Raw genomic sequence first — 20914 nt, 5'->3', positions numbered from 1 at the left:
CAAAGGTAAAATTAATAGTTACATTGGTAATTTCCCAACGGAAACCAAGAGTTCAAAACAAAACACACGATTTCTCACCTACGTACAACAAAAGGCGACCAGATAAGATAGATACCTTAAAGATAAGACTTAATGAGAAATATACAGTGTTGGAAAATAAATTCACATATACTTTATATATTTATCAATTCTGCTCAGTTATTCTGTTAGAATATGACCTGTAAAAGTAAAATACAGAAAATAACGAATCAATTTGAAAAAAAAAAATAATTTCACTTTTCAGAATTCCATACTCTAATAGCAATTGGAATTCGAAATCGGAAATAACACTTACCCTAAACAAAACGGGGCATATACTTTCCCACCAAGGTTGGGCAACAGTGGGAAAGAATTAAATATTAGTGACCAGAAAATAGCCATAATCATTTGGGAAGTAGTATCAAAATCAGGCAATCAAACATGCCTCATCAAAGAAATGTTACACCAAGAAAAACACCATTTGCATTGGTGATATATGTAAATTCAATTCCTATTTCTGCATATTGCAATGTAAATAATATCTGTGAAATAAATATGTAAACTTAAAAGAACAAACAGTGAAATCACCGTGAATTCACACACGATTTGTTTATTTATTTATTGAACTTTAAGATATTAATTTAGACAAATCAAAATATTCGGATGAATTATGAATAAAATATGAACTTGATTAGAATATGAATATAGAAGAAAATACGGATGAACTATGAAAAAAAAGTGTTTGAGTGACACCAGTATATAATTAATTATTCAGAAGCTCGAAAGACTGTCGCCATCATGACTTACTCTAAGAATTCCCACCTTTAACAGGAAAGATATACCCCATAATGTATTAGAAATTAGTACTACCATCTATAGAAGAAAAAAAAACAAACTATGTTTGAGTGACATACCATATAATTAAATTATTCAGAAAATCTCGAAACTGTGAATTTCTAAACACATAACGTCACGATTCTTATCTCTAAATATCACCAAACACATCACGTGATGTCCCCGACAGACAAGAGCCCCATCGAAATTCCAAACTCAATAATAACAACAACAAACATTTGCGTCACGATTCCTTAGCTTATCTTGATCTTGTTTAAAGTGTCCACCAATCACGACACGATTCCTTATCTCTAAGATATCTTCCCTTCCATTCAAAACAACAAAGTCACTTATTTACAACTAACAATGACGTCACTTATCTACATCTCATAACAACAAACATTCACGTCACGATTCCTTATGTTATCTTGATCTTGATCTGGTCAGAAGTGTCCACCAATCACGACACAATTCCTTATCTCTACCATCACCCATAATTCCATACGCAAACCAAAACACAAGAACCGAAGCCATTGACACATATGACCTCAGGGAAATTCCTGACATTCCAAACCCATGAAGCCACGCCCACCGGAAGCATTTGGTTTAAAGTGTCCCACCAATCACAACACGAATCCTTATCTCTAACCATCACCCATAATTCCATACGCGAACCAATAATATCACCCACAATTCCATGCGTGAACCAAAACTCGAGAACTGAAGCCATTGACACACATACCGCCAGGGGAATTCCTGACTCATGAAGCCACGCCCACCGGAAATATTTGGTTTAAAGCGCATCCCATACTACTCACCCTGTATTAAACAAAATCAGCTTCTGGAAGCAAGATAGTTTGTTTACAACCTAAAAAATAAAGTATTTGTACTTGCATGCTTTTTTTTACTTCAATATCCGTTTTTTCTTCTTAGGTTGCACAGTTAGATATTAGATAATATATTAGGTAAAAGATAACGTGTATCATTATCTCGATCGGGCATCTCATCTGTGAAACAAGAAACTGTTTCGCCTAATTCTGAAATGTTTCTGATTTTTCAAGAAGGTTGTTTTAAAAGAATACACATTATCGACACTGTTCAGTTCAGACTTGAGTCACTTTCAGTACCCTCTTCCTTGGGATCTGAAAGTTCATGTTAACCGATATGAGTTGTAAAACGAATGGAAAAAAAATTCTTGATTTTATAAGATTTATTTTTTAATTAACAATGGATATGATGTGATTATGACAGGTATTCTGGGTTTAAAATATTTGAAAATATACTTATGCAATTAGTAACTTCAAATTGAAGTCTGATTTATAAGTTATTATCAGCGTTCCCTCTTTTATCTTCACTGCATTCTCTTTTATTTTCGTTAAATAATAATATTTAACATATTCAAAAACAGAAAGTTGAGTTAATTGATTAGAGGAATTTCTGTAGGCTTTTTAAAGGAAGAAACCTGTTTTTTAACTCGGAAAAGCAGAGAAAAATCAGTCATAGAACACGAACAAACGTGCGCTCCTAAATTAAATACTACTTAGGATTAGGAACATCGCTTATCAAAGAGTGTTATAGGAACGCACTCGACCACAGCGATGGTGAGAAAAAAACTGACCGCTTGTTAATTTCTAATAAGTTAAAATAATTCTGCCTACTCCCTCCAGATAAAAGATGTCATCGGCATTTAGTTTTGAATAATTTTACACGAAGTAACAATCACTTATAGCTTGGGAATTAACATTTAGGATTCTGCTAGTATATTCTCATGCAAACGGAAATTTAAATTTGAATTTAATTGACATTCGTGAATAAATGAGACGATGCAAGTAATTAACACTATATTGTGACAAACAAGTTGTCGCAGTAAGTAAATTATGCTGTTAAACTGAATATTTGGGTCTTTTTGTAGTATCTAGAACTTTGCATCCTCCTTGATAGCAATTTGGATAACTATCGTTTGAAAAATATTAAAATATAGTTACGTACACATTGAAATTTGTTATTAACAGTTACATTAGTACTGGATAATCATAACAGTAACGTACAGACAGCATTTGCTGACTTTTGAATGCCAACTAAATTAATGTATACTACATGATTATCTGCGTTGGTCAGCCATAGCCTGCGCCTATCCACCGATCAAAATCAGTAGTTCACAGTCATTTCGATTTAGTATCATTTTTAAAATACAACCTTTAACGTGTACCTAATTTTTTATATTATTATTATTTGGCTATTTTGAATAACATTGGAAACTTTTATATCAAGAGATGTATATTAAAGGTAGATACCGGCCGTAGCAAATGTGAGGGCCCACTTGGGATTATTTTTGTAGGGACCCTAATTTAAGATAATTATGTATCGGAATGAAATAAAATATTTATTGAATATACTTACACAAAAAAATTATTGTAAAATTTTCCTTGCTTTTTTGTTCAGAAAAATTTTCCAAATTTTTTTCAGATTTTAATCTTTACGATCTTTTCTATAGACAACAATACTTCTCTGCTATAGTTCCACGTCTAAGGATGCATTCTTGAAAATATTTTTCCCTCAGGGATCATCTAAAAGATATGCAATATACTATTTTTCACGATTGTTAAACCCCTCACAAAAAAACTGATTCCTCATCGAAACCTATTCAATTTTTTTTTAATGAGTAGTTAAATGTAACTTCTGATTGTAGTTCACAATTTAATAGACTTACACATCAGGCGAGTAAGTCCATGAAGCCGCTAATAAATGAGTGACATAATCCATTTCAATACTGCTTCAAAACATGTATTATATACGATGACTGAAAAAATGTAAGAAAATATTGCCAATGTCGTGGTTGAGAAGAGAGCGTCTGAATGCACGATGCTGATACCTTTTTGTCTGTTCTGTGGAATGTAGATATCTGCTTCGAGCACATGATGGAAGGACAAAAATGAGTCATTGAAGTAGAACAAGCTACGGTAAAACTGTTTAAGGAAGAGAATATATAATGCTTTAGAAATCCTGTTTGAGTGAGGATGGAATACCCGTAACTGTTGGCGGAGTTTGTGGAGCATGTGAGAACTTTGCCGTACACGACGCTCGCACGGTGAATGTTAGCATGGAATGGTGTGTACGATGATCGCGTTCAAGTTGCGCTTTTATTTCCAACTCGTCGCAGTTACTACAGCATCAGTGGTTGGCAGGGGAAGTAGTTGCTGAGGGGAAGAGCTTGGTGTCTCCCACACGTGACAGAGGAGCACATTTCAAAGTAATTTGATTTTATTCTGAATTTCATATTATTATAGTACGAAATTTTGGAAAATGATATGCATGCGTAATCATATGGACATCCTTGGAAGTTGAGAATGAATGCCATTAAGAATGGGATGAGAGCTACAGTTTTCTCTGGGAGTGGTGAGTGATTGGAATGGATTCCAATGGATGGTGTGTGTGTGTGTGCGTGCAATGCAAGCGGTCATGCTTGTTCCCGAATGGATTCAAGAACAAGTATGGCAGGTGATGCGGGTAGTATGGGGACCTCCATGGAGGTATCTCTTAATAATACAACATCCGGGGAATGAGCAGTATCGCCGCACTGTCGGTTTCCGACGACTTCGTCTAGCATTTTACATTCGTTGTCCTCTTCCCGTTGACCACTCAAATAGTCACGAGTATGCCATCCTTTCATATTCTGTGGGTATTGTTCATCTTAAAGTTTCTTAGCTTTTTTTCGCTTTATTGCCTCGCATCTATCTTTCATTACTTGCTCTTCTGTCCAGTAGGTGTTTACAGTTCTCCACAGGCACAGTTATCAGCATCATACACGTGTGTGTGTGTGCTCTTGATGTTCTCTGTTTTTCCTTTCTTTCCAAGCCACGTAAATAAGACATGCATCCCCTCGATCTCTTCTAGTATGTAAGACTACTTTGATTAGTTTGGTTTTTTTATCATATTATTTTGATACTATTTTTTGTGTGAGTCGAATCGAAATGATTTATTTTTCTCCAATTAAATGGCTGTTTTCCTATTATTAACCAAAACGAAATGTCTGACATTATAATAAGATTTCCCAGCACATCCTATCCGAAGTTTCTAATATAAAACACACCTAGAATTCTCTAGTTTCTTCTCATTTGAATTTACACTCAAATGGAGCGTATTTTTATTTATTATATGAAACATTCGCCTGAGATGAATTTACTCTACAGCGAACACATTACCAGTATCTTTCTATTAAATGTGTTTTCCGTTCACTTAAATTAAGAAAGGAATGTCTTGCATACTTTGCAAAGAAACAAAAAAAAAGATAAACAAAATGTAATTAACCTTTTTTTTTTTTTTTGGCAACTTTAATCTTTTCCATCTCTATTCTACTTGCTCATCAACTTTCGTAGGCAAGCAAAGAAAGAAAGACGTGTTTATAATAGCGAGCGTCTTGTTTCTGTTGTTTGTTTAAAATCCAAATCGATACACTTCTCAGAAACTTCATATTACTTGTGCATGTTCTGTAAACCTCAGGTGTTGTACATTGTAACTTAATGAGATAAGACTAAGCTTTAAATCAATAACCAGAATTTTTATTCTAAAAAATGGCACATTTTTGTCTACTTGATTAAAATTATGTTTGGTTTATATTTTGGATGAATTACCATTTTTAAAGAAACAGAGCACAGACACGATAAGATAAAGTATTCCTAGTAGTAGTGGTGAGCTGGAGATAGTCATCACCGACTGTTAAAATTTAAATAAATTTTGGAAGTAGTTGTTGAATTTTTAGAATTTTATATAGGTTTTCCTCCACTTAAAAATTATAACGAAACAGTAGTTCTTTTATTATTATAAATGTCTTCAGTATTGTTTGTTTTAGATTCATTTGTAGAGAGAACTGGTTGTTTAAAATTATCTCATGCTCATTAGTGCAATCTTCAAAGTCGGCAGTAGTTCACGAAGGAGTGGGAAGGTTGAATGCGTTACTGTACTGTAATATGCCGTTCACTTAGATTGAAAAGCTTGTCATCTGAATTTACAATTTTGGTACGACGCATTGTTGCTCTGAGCGCAATCATTGCCATCATGGTACAATCGAAAGACGCACATGGTAGAAGTCGAGTATAGTTATGTGTTTTCTTTAAATGCAAAAACCTTTTTTTGCTCAAATATTTCTTTCTACGGTAGTAAGATAGTAGGAACAAATCCTTGTTTTTAGAATCTGTTCATTCATTGGTACTTAACTCCTTGTGACAGATGTTTTAGAATCTGTGCTGTTTAGAATTCTTCGGATGACGTCACAACACGTCATGTATATTAAACCCGACCTAAGCATGATCTCAGCAAGATCGATGAGGTTGTAATAAAGGGAAATGTAGTATATACAGGCATCTACGTTGCTTGCTAATATATTTATTTTTTATCGTTCAGTAGGCGATGATAATTTTTCTCCCAATGTCATCATTTAATCAGGGCACATTTGTGTTACTACGTTCGTTGACGCAGATCTCTTTTGCTGTCATCGGTGGATGTAGTTGCTGACAGATACTTTTTGGTCCGCGGACTTGATAAGCCAATTGCGCCACTGTTGTATGACTTTCTCTCTCTCTCTCTCTCTCTCTCTCTCTCTCTCTCCCCCCCCCCCCCTGTACTCTACTCCCAATCGTAGCGTTGTTTGTATCTTTAGGATCACAGACGGAAGAGTTATTTTAATTAAAAATGATGCGCTTTGACAAGTTCAAACTTGGTTACCTGGATACAAATTAAGCGAAGAACAAAACGAAATGACATGATGGCAGCAGATTTACAAAAGGAATCCTTCGTATCACTGCAAGGATTTTCTTTTATACCGTCGCCTCTTTGCTTGCTTGCAGACTGCGATAAAGCTGGTGAACAGACTGACCTTTTCGTGTTACTTGTCTGTTTATCAAGCACTTAATGAACTACAGAAACATCCGACTAGTGTTATACACGTGTATGATAACTGCGAAGTTTGTCTGTTGCACATTTTTGTAGCAATTGAATATTTGTTAGATTTAATTACAGAGTATTTTTTGAAGCGAAGATTGATATTAATTGGATTTTCCCAGTATTGAAGACTGCATGGCAAAGGTAATAGCATGTACAACGCACTCTTTATATATTTTTTTGAAATTTCATTGTTACCAGATATGCTTACGCATGCGCACAGTTCTTTAGTCTCATGTTTTTCCGCTAGACATTATTGCAGCTGGTCTGAATTTAAATGTATACATGTATAATGTATGTGTTTTAGCTGGAAGTAATTTTTCCGCTTATACGAGTAAAATTTTGCTCCTCACCCCTCAACCACTACTTCTTATTTGAACAGGAGCAATTGAAATGGGAAATAATATGTAGAAAAATGAATATATTGAATAAAATTGAAAAAGTATGCGAAACACTTTAGTATGTTAGCCTGACTTTTGGCTGAACGCACAATAGCAAGAATAAAAATAATTTTTCTATCTTATTTTGTAAAAGAAAACGAAGCCGTAAACGTTCTTGATCAAACGTTGCTTGGAGAATATAGACCAGGGCGGTACTTACACTTTTCTCTAGGCGCTATATTGCTCCAACCCCCCCCCCCCCCCACTTCCTTACAACATGAATAAAGACAAACAAAAATGATCAATATATACTAAAAACTTATTACATTTATTAAAAAAAATATGCTAAGTAAAGAGATTACATATCAAACACAAATCTTAAACTAGTGCTAAACAAAGACTGCAAACGTTGTTTTCCAGACTTCTCTTTCGCAAATGTATCAATAATATCATAATTCAAATTATTCACGTCATTTTGAACATAATCATCAACCTATTCCGGCATGACCACAAACAGGTCATGGACACAAAAAATATATGAAAATAAATAGTATCTGCATTTATTTATTATTATTATTATTTAAAAAAAGACATGATCTATTCAGATATGGACTTGAAGAAACGACACCCTTTTTCTGAACTATATCTACTCTATAATAAAAAATGCTAAACCTCTTTTTGTAACGTTTTGGTGTCCCGTTTTTTTCAAGTTATTTGAAATGTTTTGAAACTCAAGGACTACCCGGAATGTCGATTCTTCAGAATTCAAGGAGAACCGGCCTACCAGTCCGGAACGGCGTCAGGGGGTAGGCCGGTTCGCTATAATAGATACAGGTGTATCTATTATAGTGATTATAGGAAATTTAAGAGTAAACAGTAATAATTTTTAATGTTCAATTTTAATTATTTACACTTTTTCAATTTTAAAACTCATTGTTTGAGGCCCTTAAATGGGCCCCTAATTTTTTCGGAGTCCCAGCTAGAGCCTCGTGCACCTGATATAGATATTCATTTCTTAAAGGCAACTATTTATTTTATTTATTTTTGTAGGTTTTTGTACATTCGTACCCTGGGTGGGCTAAGAGTTTTTTTTTTTTCTATTGTTTTATTTATTTTTACATAGTCCGGAAACTCTTCTCCTGAGACTAAGCATGGAACTTTTTCAAGCCACTTCGGGCCTCCAAAAAAACGCAGCGGTGGTCTCGCACCCGGCGATGAAATTCATCTCCCACGTAAAGACAATCACAAACATTTCCGTCCATGACAGGATTCGAACCCGCAGCCTGCTGCTTGGAGCGCGGATATGCTAGCCACCTTGGCCAACCAGGCCGGCGAATTTGGATTTATACAATTTATTTCGGGGCCTAGGTAGCCTAGTTGGTTTAGACGAGCACTTTGGTTGGAAAGACCCGGATTCGAATCCCGTATATGACGTGAGGAACCTTTTATTAGGTCTTTCAATCAAATGGAGGTTTTTGTTTTTTCCCCTCCTGGAAACTATGGTTTTTCGTCCCTCAAAACAGCTCAAATCGATTGGAAGAACATAAGCAATATACAGACGTAGGACACTTGGGGAATAAGAATTAACCAACATATTCCGTCAAATTGGTTTCGAATACCTGCGTGGTGAAGTGTGGGTCTACCCGTAAATCAGGAAGAACACTTTATTTCAAATATTGAAATGTTACGTTTAAGTCGTTTAACTGAAATCGTTGCGTATATAAATTCGCATTTATATCGGTTAATTGTAAATCAGAACCTGGATTCAGCGGCAGTAGGGAAACTCGCATGAAAATTTTTCCAATGAATTTGGAGATTTTTTCGAAGATTGGTATGATACTAATGTGTGGATATTTTATTCTCCCATTTTTGAAGGAAGAATAAAATATCCACTTCCATTTTTTAAATTTTACCGTGGATCGGTCTAAATGACTAGAATTACACATTTCTTTAAAACTACGTGTCAAGTTTTTGCAAGCTATTTCTTTATTGGTCTCCCTGCTTAGATATTATACGCATACGTCAGGCATTGAGAAGTCTGTTAGAATTTGACTTCATGCTAAGCTAGTCTTATGCCGACTATTCGAATAATACTGTGCGTTCGCGACCAGTTTGTCTGAAGAAAATGACAGTTGACAGGGTGGGGGAGGGTAGTTAAAACCATTCAGTTCTGCTAACAGTATTGTCTGAAACTTCCTCTCGTTAAAAAAAAAATGTAACATGAATATTATTTTCATTTCTAGGTAAGTGACACATCGAAGCTATTCAGCCTCGATTAATACAGTATAACTCCGTTATAACGTTCCCGGATACAGTGCCAGCTTCGACACTAGTACACTTTGCTATGGGGAAAAAAATTATAACTCATCTTCCACTTTATGATGTCTTCATTGAGTGGTTCCTTAATCCTTTTAGCGAAACTAAGAAAGAAACATTACAATGATCATATGTTATTATTTCTTAAAAGCTCTGGTTCCAGGAAATTCTTAATCTTTTAGCTAAAATTAGAAGCAAAACACGATGGTAATCTTGTCGAATTTCTTTGTTAGCTTAGTCGATTAATTTTCGTTACAATCAAAGACGTGTATGTTTTCTAAAACAGAGTTGGATGCCAAGTTTGTGTAATTATTCAGGAAAACAGATTTAGATCTTTCATTGGCATATGATACGCATGATCTATTTTTCACTTGAATGAATGGAAAGCAGTAATGTGAATTACATTCGAATTTGGAATATCTTGTAACACAATACAGTTTTTAGCTGTAATAAGAAAAAGCTTTTCTTGCATTTGATTCATTTAATTACAAGGAAGTGAATACAATTTTTCATAGATTTCAGCAATACAGAAAAGGATATTTTTATAGCAGAAACGAACCAAAATGTCTAGTTCCCATATCTAAATCAATGCTGTAGTTTTTTTTACGAAACTGGAACAAAGCAAATTGAATAGAACAACGGAAATTAGATTGTTTTGAGCAATCGGAAAAAGTATTACAAATACTTTTCTGATTGCTCAAAACTTCGTATATCTATTAGCTAGAATAATATTCTTATGCAATAAAAAAAAAGTCGAAGTACAGAATTTTTCAAATGGACCACCCTCCTAATTCTGTGGCCGTCTCTCATTTGAGAAGTTTGCAGCTGATTACCAGGGAGGTAATTATGAAGCAAGGTGATTTCCAGTTGCCTTCCTTGTCATAAGTATTTATGACTGTAGCCGTGTGTGTTCACGGGACTAGTTTTCCTGATTTGAGGGAGAAAACCCCATCTCCGTTTGAGACCGGTTAATTCACCTTTAGTCGAAAGAGACCAGATAAAAGTCCCTCACATCATGGAGGGGAATCGAACCCAGTTCTTTCCGACCAAAGGGCTTAGTCTATACTGACTGAGCTACGGACCACCATAGTATTTTGAATTTATTTTATCCTTCAGCATTGGACTTCTGAGATTTACGTACTGCTATTCCGACACTCTTCGGTTCTTAATGTCACTCGGGGATGAACAATTAATGTCGTCCTATGATGACACCTCTTTCGAAGTTCATAAGTTGTTCTCCACTTGCCATTGACGGCATATATATTCCTAATAAACATTCGATTCGAGGAACACACTGAATACGCATATCAGAATGCTCCTGTCATCACCATTTTATGAAAGAAATGTTAAGCACACTTTTTAATGTGCTACATCAGCAAGTTCTAATTTTTCTCATCCATATTGTACCAAATGCTTTTTTTTTGTTATAGTATAGTGATAAACAATTTTTAACTGTTTTACCGACTAGCTACGTTGAAGTCTCTAAACATTTTGCATTTATGTTATTTTTTCCCCGTTTCTAAGAAATTTATTGATACGTATACACTATAGTGAATAAATTCTTAAGAGAGGTGTATTCCACTTAATTAGTAAATGAAATTTATAACCAAATTGTCCCCATCTATAAACAGAACCGAAATTTATAACTTAACATCCCAAAACGCATAAGGCGATGAACAATGAAAAGATAGCATCTGCAAAGGAAATTTGAGCTCCTCTGAACACTTCATTACCATTACGATTTTTTTTTTTTTTTTTAATGAAAAAGGATGATAGCACCATGCACGAGTTGGGAATCTCGGCATTAAAACAAAAGAAATTTTTTTTTTTTTTAAGTCGAAAAAAATCGAATAGTTGATGGTAAAATATTCAGTCGTGTTTTTTTAGAAAACCGAAGTAATATTTTTACTATCATTTAATTGAATCTCTCTCTCTCTCTCTCTAACCAGTACTGTAGGTTATAACCTGGCAAGTAAGTAAAATCAATTAATTATTGTATCTAAAGTTAATGCAATGAATTAGATATGTATGTTAATTAATTCAGCACAGCCAAGATGAAACCTGTAGCAAAAAACGTTAATTTCTATAGGATTAATTGATTTAAAGGGAAAAATTAAGACCATGTTTTCAATCTGCATTTCCTTTTGTTTAGTGCATTGCCTGAAGTAGATTTTAAAAAATCGTAATCAGTCTGGTTCAGCGTCAGACCTTTGCTTTCCATCTACTTGTTTTAAGACATTCTTGATATTGTGTTTCTCAAGGACTAAAACCTCCAACTGTTCTAAGAAAAACAACAGGTTCCATCTTTTTCAGGAACCACTAGCCCATATACACGGCACAACTGTGTTATAGATTTTGCGAATTCTCTTGGGTGGTCTATTCTAAAATAAAATACAAATACGTAAGCAGTTGAAGTTTAATATATTCGCCTTATCAACAAGTTCATATGTATTTCCATGCATACAAAATAATTTGGATTATAAAAAAGTATATATAATTTTTTTCTATATATATTAATATATTATATTATGATTTTTTTAAACATAAGAATGAGCTAAGATCGCGGTGCAGTTCATTTTTTAAAGTTGAAGAAATGCTCTGAACTTAATATTGCCTTATGTGAAGGCGCCATTTGCAGTTTGAGAATAACTGCAATAAGTTTTTTTTTTTTTTGTAAAAAACATTGACTGGAACACTTCTATTGATGACTGCTAGATATTCTGCACGATAATGAAGCCAAAAAAAAAAAAAACTGATGATGTGTATCAGAAGCTTTTGAAGTACTATTCAGTTCTATTGTGTTTATATTCCAGATCTTACTGACTGCTAGTCTAACAGTAATAATAGTTACCATTATCGCAGAACGTCTCGGCAATTTTCTTCCTAATCTGTTGATCATTTTGGTAGAAAATTGTGACATCTTGAAGATCTGACGATGTTCTATTTACATAAGCATCCATTTACTGCGCTCAAAGAAATGATCAATCAAAAACAATCTCGTATGCCGTGATTCGTTTTTTTATCTTCGCTATCCATTGGTATATTGCTTTCTCCCAAGTATGATGCACAGCATATTAGAGTTATCTGTGGTTTGTATGACAATATTCAACTGCGAATGTTCAAAGGTATCGGAAAACTAAAAATAGTATTGAAGGATAATGTATACAGATTTTTTTTTTTCTTTCTCTAAGGAAACGAAACTTGAAAAACCTGAGGAGTTACTGTTCTAAATGACAGTAGATCCGTACGATGGTGGTTTGTTTAATAAACAGATTTAAAAATATCTTCGAGCAGCTTTTCATTTCTCAAAGGGAGGACGTAATAAACTGTTTCATCCCTAATTTTTTTTTTTTTTTTTTGGAAAATAGTAGGCAGTCAGTCTTGAGCTTTCATCGTTGTTGATGCACTTCAGTACATTTCTGAAGCGTGGTGGACAAATGACAGCGTTCTTAATCCTGCCAGTATTTGATGGGTTGCGAGATTAAATGCAACATTTTTTTCTGCAGTTTACACTCTGGCACTTACCACGACGAGTAGCATCACACTAATGCCTTTATTTTTAGACTTCATGTTTTTATTTAATTAAAGACTTACATAATCTTTGTCTTGCTGTTTCCCCTCTGTATGCGTAGATGGAAGGAAATAAAAAAATATATATATTCAAGAATAAGAATGAGAAATTCAACTTGCTGACCAGAGATTCCGCAGATACTGCAAACATCTTCTGTTTTAAACTTAGTCCACGAAATGTTCTGTGTCTACTTTCATTCCGATGCTGTGAATGATTTACAAATAACCCTCGGGATACACTTTACATATAATCCTATTGTTTTCAGTGACACGAAACTTTTAGCTTAAGAATATGAAATTTTCTTTACCCTGTAAGCCCTGCATACCTAAAAAAAAATGACAATACTGCTCAGTCATAATAAAGTGAGTTTGTGCAGGTCAATAGTCGCATTTTTTTTTTTTTTATCCAGTAGAAGTTTTTTGAGTCATGAGTAAATGCGAAATAACTTTTTTTTGAAGGTTCGATATTTTTACTACGTGATTTGGAAGTGTAATTTGTTGTCTCTGTAGATCAGTGCTACTGTAATACATCTTTGACTATAAGTCCAAATTTTAAAATAATGCTAAACAGAAATGAACTGCATCTTACTGAATAATTTGACTGCAAGGTCATACAAAGGATTTACGTCGGGAACGTGCCTGGATTTTATAAAGCTAGAGCGTCAAATCAGAAAACATCGTGAAGCAAGATGATACATCGCATTTTCAGAAATCTAAAATGTTGCTATTAAACTCCAAGATAAAAAGACTACACACTAATAAAAGAACGATGGAAAATTTCACGGTAAGTTGTTCTTTACAATTTTAGGACACGAAAATTTTCATACTGTTAGGAAATCAGAAAAAAATTCCAATTCAGACTAATGTAGTTGGTTTCAAATATTGATCGCACGCGACTTAACTGTCTTCCAAGTCTCGTTGAAAATATGCTTTAAGAAAATGAAACAGATCGAAGGTGAAGAGGAGGAGAATTCTGTAGTTGATACAAAGACTTTCTACGGTCGTTTTGTGCTACAGAGCGAAATATCCACGCCTCTTTATCCATTTAACTAATAACACTAAGCTGGATATAGCTCGCGTTCTAAGCAAAAGAAAAACCCTCCCAATGCAATCTCCTCTTAAAGCTTCATACCCTTAAGGTATAGAAAATTTTAAAAAAATAACAAAAATAAGGACAATGCACTAAGCGATCTTGATTCCGAGTATTGGCATTCCCCCTCCGCAAGCTTCTAGGAAATCATACTTCGAGGCTTGTGGAGTGTTGGAAGAACCTGCAATGCAGAGGGGTGAGGTCTCCAAAATTTTTAAGAGGATGTGAATAAAAAGTATTGCATCAGTATTGTAACTTGGGTTATATTTGTTACGATATTAATGCAATACTTTTGAATATTTTAACAGAAAATAATTACAATACAGAAAAAAGAGGCTTATTTGTCAGGTTAATGACTAGTATTAATGACTTATTAATCGGTTACATTTTTCTTTAATTCTTAATTTTCCAACTCCTAACATTAATATTAGTAGCATTAGTAAAATAGGACATTTTAAAATAAGATACTGGGTTAAAAAAAAAAAGTAAAGATTCTGCGACAAAATGTGGAAATGTATTTGTAATGCATTGTAATTTTCACATATTACAAAAAAAAAAAAAAAATGAAGCTAGGTTATTAAACTAAATAAGCTACTTCCTGCGGCCAACCCGATTTTTTCAACTCCGCCATTGTGTAAAAGTTTTAGAAAAGCACTGATATCACACGATGACACTACTATCGCTCATAACAATATGGCATTTTATAAACACTAGTGAACAGGGACTTCCTTGGATAATAATGTCCTGATCACTGAATTGGATCACGCACACGGCCAGTGATTTACAATTCTCCCAAAGGGTCAGCAAAATAAATGCCTTTCACATGCCCATGTCTTCGGACTTTGGCTATAGGCAATTCATATATCTGAAACTTCAGATGGTTATAAAATCATATATATATATATATATATATTGTTTATTTTATAACCATCCTATTGGATGGTTATAAAATAAACAAAAATTAATAAAATAAAATAACAAAAATTCTGAAAAAATATTTATTTTTTTCCAGAATTCCATCCATCTGGAATTTAGCATCCGTTATCTGCTCTTCAAAAATAAATAAAATACATAAGCTGGTTCCTTTTTTATCTTTCCGGAGTTAACTAAGTGTAAACTTGCTCTTGGAAGGACAGAATTGCTGTAATATAAGATTGCATCAGGTTCCACTACTACGGCCGTTTGAGTCCTTGCATACTCTACTTCTGTGAACATTCACCAGAAAATTTGTTCGAAGAAGATGAAGAAAAAAATCAATGAAGCAAATACAAATTTCAGACTTTTTTTTCCCCTTGAATTTCATTCTTCCCTGAAGCAAATTCAAAATCAGTGACGAGTATTAAACGGGACCATCTCCCCTAGATAAATGGAATTAATTTTTAATAGCTTGCAGAAGAAATGATAAATTTTACGAGCTTAATAAGACTGTCATTATACAGGTCTAATGCTGTTTTGAAAGAATTGTTTATTTGTTCTATCGCCTCTGTATAATAGTGCCAAGGATATCACGACATTTGCCCTTAGGCTGGAAATTCTCTTGTTCGAATTCCGTCTAGGATCCCGAAACTTTTGACAGTTTTTCTGCTGGGCTAAATAGGTTGACTCAGCGGATAGCATCGTCGTTCTCCAACAAATAGGCTGCGGAGTTGGATGTTTTGTGAAATTCTTTAGGTATTGACAATTCTCTTAGCTCATTGTGAGAAGACCTCCTTGCTTATTGAAGGGCTGAAGTATATTCAATAGTTTCACGTTTAGTCTGCAGATCAGGGTTTCTGGATTACCTAAACTTTAGACCCATCCACAACAGCAGAATGTGCTGTTTCCAATTTTTCATGGATACAATTGCCTTAAAAATTGCAAAGAAACTCTAAACCTACACGTCTTCTTTCACGGAACTATCATACATTCCTTTCAATCCTGTGGTATCATTCCTGAGCTGAATCTCAAGTTTTACAAATATGTAAAAGGTCCAGCCAATTCGGTTGAACATTCCTTTAGCAAACGTGCTATTATTCCATCTGTCCGTATAGACAAATTCTTATCCAAGTTCTGTAACAACTCTTCAATCTCATTTTCACGCACCTCTAACTCTTCATCCAACGTAGCAGTGGCACTGTGCACCATGCTACATACACCTGAACTGAACAATCCCATTAGCTTCTGACGAGTGTCAGAATCGAATGAAATTGTTTAGCTCATTCTTTCTTATGCTTGTAGCATAACGATAAAATTCATTTTGGATTGCCTTTAGACTGCATAGCCAATTTCTTTTCATACTCCAATTTAGATTTCGCTTTCCTCACAATACTCGTTACTTTTCTGGCCTGCGCTTTATATATTTCATAACTTCTCTCACGCTTAGTCTCACGATATTCCTTCTACATCGTTGTCTTGTGGATACCTTGCTTAATGATGGTGCACATGCATTTCATTGCCATCCTATTTATTCTTCGAACTCTAGGGATACATTCAGATACTGCCTCATTTAAGCACGCACTTTTTAAAAGATTCCCATGCATTGCTGACATTTTTCCCATTCAGCAACTGATACCATGAGACCAAATATAGTATTCTCCTAAGTTGATCATAATTCCCAGCTTTATAGTTTAGCATGTAACCTTTCCTGATGGAAACATCCGTATAACTAGTTACTTCCCAAGAAAGTACGGATGATCACTATCACCAGCTGGTGGTAAAGTAGCCATATTCTTAACAGAGACCACCTTTTGATGCTATGAACAAATCCACTCTTTGACGTCGAGTTCCTTCTTTCACAGCTGCTTGAGAAAGTTGTCTCGCAACAATTCAACAAATTCCTCTTCATTCTTACAATGAGATTTTTCTCTTCTACCCAATCACTATTGGATAATTAAATTCACACATAATGATCACTAGTTTAGTACCCATAAGGCTAAATTGACAATCTATTTCATCATCCCCCTGCAACTGAGTCGTCAGGTCTGTAGCAACACCCCATATATATGTATTCTGTTAACACTTCACACCACACAGCTCCAACTCACTGCTACATGGGACATTAATTACCATCTTTTTTTCTTGCGTTTCTACCCTAACTGGACTTGAGTCCTCTAATATCATTAGTAGTACTCCCCTTTCCTCTCCTATCCCATTACACTCGATCCCAGGTTTCACTAATGTCAACAATCTTAGGCTACATCGTATTCAATAAAGCAACGAACTCAACCCCTTTGTTTCTGATGCCCCAGTCATTTTTATATAAACGTAACAAATTACTATCTCTATTATTATAATTAAATATGTAATCTATTTGGCTTTGTAGAACTTTCCCTTTTCTCTTCCCAGACATACTCAAAAAGGTCAGAACCCCTAAGTGTATATTTCCGCCCCTTCGCCAGATGCATAACTATGTTCGAAACCATTTATATCTTTATCACGTTTGCATACCACAGCTGAACTTTCACACACATCTCCCTCCATTCCTCCCTTGATGATCTAGTTTCCCCGACTTTCTGCATTAGGTCTCATCACAACAAGTAATTCTTCCAGGCTCCTGATGCCAAATGAATTCAGGTGCAGGCCGTTCCTCTTATAACAAGCCTTTTCTGCCATCAAACACATATAATTACACACTTAAAAACTGGCATCCATTTTTTTACACAGCCTGTGCAATTAATCATTTGCTATCATTGCCTTCCTTAACTCGGTACTGTAGTATCTGGGTAGTAAACCAACAATTTTTACTCTGTCACACTTCTTTCTTGCTTCTTCCAACAGACCTTTCACAGCCTCTCTCATATTATATTTGTCACTACTTAAATTATTAGTTCCTACAAGAACTGCCATTTCTTTTACTTTTGTTTTCTATTTTTCGATTACGTTTGTCATATCTTTAATTTTCTCACCCGGGACTAGAAGTAGTGACTTCCTCGGCAAGCGCAAATTTTATGATTGAATCACCGTACTTGGAAAGTTTTTTTTTTCTTTTATTTCTCTATTTTTAAAACAATTTCGTTTGCTCTAAACGGATGTGACGTAATGTCCACATGGGACAGCTCGAGTTTAAGTTACACCAAATATTTTTAATGAATAAAAAACTTAATGATCTTTTAATTTAACATGTTGCACTCAAAGTGCAAATCAGTTTATTTAATGATAAATAAACTTTTGATGGAAGTTTTTTCGCTTAGCTATGTTACTAGTTATATATTTGGTTTAATCCTTTATCCAAGTGTAAGCAAACCAAGTTTGCGCCTGAAGTATTTTCAGGACACGACTTCTCCATTACTTCCACCTTAGTATCACCACCTCTGACTCTGGCACCCACTGATGAGACCTCAATAAAGGTCGAAACCGGTCTGGGTAGTCTAGACCCTTCCCTTAATGCATAGCATTATACATGTCCGTAAGGAGATGCGCTTTACATTATGGGATACTAAGGCAAGTGATGAGAACTTATACCACCTTTGCCACGAGTTTCCCCAGTCAGACGCATACTTTGTTTGCTTACACTTGGATAAAGGATTAAAACAAATATATAAAAAAATAAACTTTTGTAAAAAAAAAAAAAAAAAAAAAAAAAAAAAAAATTTGGATTTTTTTTTTTTTTTTTTTTTTTTTTTTTTTTTTTTTTTTTTTTTTTATAACTTTCTCGTGAAATTTTTGAATTATCACTGTGCATTGTCCACCTTTTTTAATTGGGCCCAATTGAAATTCAGTTTACCAAGAAAAAAAAATCGGATTTTTCTTAATACATACAAGCAAGCTACTTGAGGCTAATTATCGTGGGAGTCTGGTAAGTGCAGCTTATTGACTGTTTACTTTTAAGTTAATGTCATTATTCAAAGCTTCTGATTTCTTTTCATCTGAATCGAATGGAAACTTCCGTATATAGGTTGAAATAAGTATTGAAAAGCCCATTTAGAAAAAAAATATATACTATTAGTATATTCCTGTCGTTTCACGTAAACAAACGCATGCTTCCACAGGAGTCGACTGTACATGTGTATTCTATCAATGGCATGTGCTTTGCTCCAAATCAACTGTATACAGTTATCAGCCGTTTAGGTCAGTGGTAGAGCTGCTTTTCTCTCAAAGAACAAATAATTGCACATAAACCAAACATCAACAATCCACACTGCAGACTTTACTGGTGTGAAGGATACCTATTTGATTTGTAAAGCAATAAATATCCGTAGAATAGAGCGACCAAATAACTGTAAACCCTCAACCCGATCGGATGAGCGGGTGTTGCAGATACTTAAGAAACACATTATGTCCGAGCACATCCTAACAGTAAAGATGGGATGAAAGAGCTACAATGATCTGGAATTGTTTTTCTCCTGATATAGACTCCGACCTTTTAGTTGTAATGAATGAAAGAATGTAGTAGCATTTACTGGATATGCAATATACGATAATCATACGTCCACCATTGTGGCAAATTTACAGAACAAACCTATGTTCTTTCAGCACAACATTATATTCCATATCATACTGCAGGTACTATTGCGATATGGTTGGAGGAACATGATGTGAAAAAAGCTATAGATGTATGTAACTATACACTGGCCTACACAGAGTTCCGATCTAGATCCGAGAGAACATATTTTGAATGTGGTGTGAGCAGAGTAATGCGTCTAACAAGAACGGTACATACAATGATGATGATCGGAGTGAAATATGAACGGTCCAAAACCCATGTAAGAGAACAGAAACCAAAGTAAACTACGTGATGTATATCTTTATAATTGGTTAGCTTGTGATATATCTTTCAACATGTTCTTATTAGGGGAACAGCCCAGTGCAGGAGGAACTCATAGACGGTATAAGTGGGCTCAGCGAAAGCTCTGTGGCATCATTCTTCACCAACTCCTGCAAATGATCACATCGGAAAATTATCTACTGTACCATAAAGTGCACTGCATCCGCTATTCCTTTGGTCTTTCCAGTGAAAGACGTCAAGAATCTTGATTAGATTAGATACCAAAACGCCCACTAGTACTGATATTTTAGCTGTCATATGTCAGTACAGCACAGAAGCAATCCTCTCTCTTCAGTATATACAAAAAGGGTAAAATCCCCCCCCCCCAAAAAAAAAACAACCATTGGCTCACTGTGAATGATCGTCTCCTAAAATAATGGAGACGATCATTCACAGCCAGCTTCGCTACTTGGCGGTCGCCCGCCAATTAACTAGTGACCACCAGTATGGATTCCGTTACTCTCTATCCATTATGGATCTTCTTTCTAATCGTCCATTTTTGCAAGAAAGCGAAATTTGATCGGATCTGGCACAAAGGCGTTACCAAACTTTTATGGTCAGCTTCTGTTCTCTCTAACTGATTGACGAGTTTATCCCCTCTGGCCTTTTACTGCGTGTGTCATAGTGCACTGTCTTCTCTCCTCGACTTTCCCCTACCAAAACAAGAGTGTTTTATAGCTCTGTTTTTTGTAAATTATCTTCTCTCACCAACCTTAAATCATCTCTCTTCTTCTAGTAATAATGGTATACGTCATTTCTTCTCGATGAAAGAGTACCCAGCTATTCCTAGCTTCAGTATCTTCTAAAATCAGTTTAAAACACAAATCTTCATGTCATTTTTCAGTGGTGTGAAGACAATGTTCCTGTTTAGTACACTGCTTAGATTCCATCTACCTTTTTATCTTATTCTATCCCTCTCTCTACATTTTTTAATACGCAACTTTCCAGAAAACATCAAACTAATCTTCTCAGGTTGCGCTCATTTATAGCCTTTTCTGACACAGGCACATCGCATCGTTAGCCTCA

The sequence above is a fragment of the Typopeltis vanoorti genome, chromosome 5 (genome assembly GCF_054136105.1).
Source record: "Typopeltis vanoorti isolate ZY-2024b chromosome 5, IOZ_Tvanoo_1.0, whole genome shotgun sequence".
NCBI lineage: Eukaryota > Metazoa > Arthropoda > Arachnida > Uropygi > Thelyphonidae > Typopeltis > Typopeltis vanoorti.
The sequence above is the reverse complement of the archived record's forward strand: the minus strand, read 5'-3'. Positions refer to the sequence as shown.